Source organism: Dendrobium catenatum, unplaced genomic scaffold (genome assembly GCF_001605985.2).
Source record: "Dendrobium catenatum unplaced genomic scaffold, ASM160598v2 fragScaff_scaffold_1400, whole genome shotgun sequence".
NCBI classification, from domain to species: domain Eukaryota; kingdom Viridiplantae; phylum Streptophyta; class Magnoliopsida; order Asparagales; family Orchidaceae; genus Dendrobium; species Dendrobium catenatum.
Genome location: NW_021319862.1, coordinates 372,157 through 375,561, shown reverse-complemented (window position 1 = coordinate 375,561; position 3,405 = coordinate 372,157).

Genomic DNA, 3,405 nt, shown 5'->3' with positions numbered 1-3,405 from the left:
TGACGGGCAAGAAATGATATTTTAAATTACATATATTTTTCAATGATTATATTTTTCTTATATTCACATTTTGAATTTATACATATTTAATGAGAGTCTTAAATTTTTATAATGGGAAGTGTTTGAAGAGATTTTATATGTGTGCGTTCCCTGAGTATTCGCGGCGGTAGAGAGAATATGATTAGTTTAACGTCTTAGCGTTTGTACGAAGATCCAGCACGACAATCAGATAAGAAAATGAGAGTGGTTGTAAGCCATTCATAAAGAGACACCAGAGTTTTTACGTGGAAAAAACCCCTTGAAAGGGCGGAAAAACCACGGGGCTGGCCACAGTTGAATGAATCCACTAGTATTGTAGTCGATTACAAATGAGGCCCTTCCTTGGGAGAAGGCCTTGGATTGATGTTAGCAAATAATATACATCATATTAGATTGCATCTAAAAACATACCCCGTAGGAGTGAACATACAAGTTCGTTTGTCGGATGCCGAACCCGTAGTCCCCTTGGTGACGGAGGTCGGGAAGACCGATAGTCGGACCAAGGAGTAGCTTGGGGAAATCTGAAACCAGGGTACCGGTGTATGTTGTATGGAGTTCAAAGGAACATAGTAGGGAGACGGAGGTCGGAAAAGACACTTAGTGGCAGGAGACCGGGTTTGAATGTCTATGGGCCTTGTGAAGCAGGACGTTATCCTCGGGTCTTCAGTAGGACGTAGGGACTGACGTCGGGCCTTAAGCAGGACTTCGGGTCTTCAGCAGACGTATGGGACTGGACGTCGGCTTAATCAAGGACGTCGGGTCTTGCTAGCAAGAAACATCGGTTGCCGATTAAGCAGGACGTCGGGGTTCTCAGCAAGGACGTAGGACTGGCGTCGGGCTTTAAATCACGGATGTCTGGGATCTTCAGCAGTGACGTAGGGACTGGAACGTCGGATTTCCTGCAGGACGTCGGGTGCTTCATTATCATGGACCGAGGGATTGATACGTGGGGCCTTTAAGCAGGACCGCGGGTCTTCAGCAGGACCGTAGGGACTGACGTCAGGCCTTACAAGTCAGTGACGTCGGGTCATTTAGCAGAAACATCAAGGCCTTAAGCAGGACGTCGGCGTCTTACAGCAGGACGTAGGGAACGTGGACGTTCGGGACCTTAGAAGCAGGACGCGGGGTCGGTTCCAGCAGGACTGTAGGGACTGAACGTCGGGCCTTTAGACAGGACGTCGGCGTCTTCAACAACGTAGGAGATTGACTGTTCGGGCCTTAAGCAGGACGTCGGGTCTGTCATCAGGACATAGGGACTGAACGTCGGGCCCTTAGACCAGGACTCGGTCTTCACAGGACGTAGGTTGAACGTGTCGGGCCTTAAGCAGGAGCGTCGGGTCTTCAGCAGGACGTTAGGGACTGGATCAGTCCAGCCCGCCCTTTACGCAGGTGACGATCGTAGAGTCTTTAGCAGAACGTCGGGCCTTGAATGTCGGACCTTGTAGTAGAACGTTCGGGCACTTGCTTAACATTCCTCGTTGCTCTAACCCAGTCAGGGCTTAGATGGCTCTCCAAGGTTGCCGGTGGAACAACATGGCGGTGGTTCACCGGCCGAAATGGCACTCGGCTGGTGGTTCCGCGGAGGCATCCGGCTGTGCCGTCCGCGCGAGGTTCACGGCGGTGGTTCGAGAGTAGCTTCTTCCTCCTCTCCCCCTCTTCTCCTCTTCTCTCTTTGCTTGGCCTTCCTGCTTATGAGCAATGATTTTTTGCTCTATTTATAGATTAGTGGTCTGGGTTGCATGGCCGTTAAATAGGGTGAGATCATGGGCGAATAGGGAGTGGTCGATATGCGACGACCGACTTCCGAATCCTTTGATTCATGCACCGTTCATGAGGCATTTGAAGTCCTTAATGAGTTGGGATCTTTTGCGATCTCTTGGGTTCGATTGGCATTTTGTTTCCTCGTCGAGCAGACCTCTGGTGTCTGATCTCGAGTATATAAAGACTGTCGTTTTCAAATCGGCAGACCGTTGTATAACTCAAATTGTTAGTATTGAACTTTTTCCCTAACTAGGTTGCTTTGAGCCTTATTCGAGACTCATTTGGTGGCTTTCGGGAATTGGGATGAATATCTTCAGGTGTCATTGAGTTTATGTATATTCCGAGCACGCTCAGTCTCGAACGTATTAAGGGAATACCCTGGCATTTGGAAAATAATTCGGAGTTTTATTTCTTGTAGATTCGAATTCCGCTCACCGCTTGGAAAGTTACACCCATATTCTTTAGAAGTTTCCAATACAAATGCTGCTAATGCCTCGACGATTCGTGCCAGATCAGCTTAATTTTGTTACCGTATCCGCACACAATATATCAATATGTATTAAATATTAAGAAAATCTTATGTAATGCAATGTTTTATATGAAAATGTTATTCAAAGTTCACTGAGTTGTAGTTTCAAAATCTTTCATTTCAAAAGGCAACATGTTAGTAACCAATTTAACTCCTAAAAATTTTGAAGAATAACCCTTTCTATTAGTACCTTTTATGATGATACTGGCAATGAGAGTACCTACATATAAATATATTCTAATACATGTCGAAAGTGATATTAACAACAGTGCATACTTTAAAAAAGAGTAAGTATTTTTAACTACTTTTGACGTATTGTACTTGGTGTTTGCGGGAAATGCAACTGAGATTCAGTAAGTATAATCGTGTTTTAGTTTTAGCGTAATGCCCGAATATATACAGTAAGCAAATATAAAATAGAAAGAGAGAAGATAAGAAAAATAACAACGAAATTCCCTATCTCATTTACGTGGATAAGCCTCGGAGAGAAGAAAGAAAAACATGGAAGGGCCTCGTCTAGTACTAAGGAACATATTGGAAAATATTGGTTCCAATTAGGGCTGAAAAATCTTAACTGAAGATTGAACAAAGGGTTTAAACTGTTATTCAAGAGGTATTAGAAAAGGGTAGTTTCATAGTTACAGTAGAGTCTTGAATGTATATTAGCAAAGGTCTGATAGCGACGAGTCGGGGAGGCTGATGTGTGGAATCGACGGTGGCGGTTTGTGCAAAAGTCCGACGGCGTTTGTTCCATCAGCTAACAAGAAATAATCCGAAAAAAGATCAGGTGGAAGTCCGGTGGCAGTCGAAGGTAACTTTTCTTTACGCTCCCTTTATAATTTCTCTACCATTCTTAACTATTTTCTAGTGGTTTTGTAAATTCCCGCGATGAGAGCCATTCACTCTCGAGAGAAGGTAACTTTTATTTATGTTCCACTAATAATTTCTCTACCATTCTTAACCATTTTCTAGTGGTTTTGTAAATTCCGGCGATGAGATCGAAGACAAACCGAAGCTAGCTCCCTTCCAGGTAATTGATCTTTCCATCCAGTCTTTTTCTGTACATGAATCCTTCT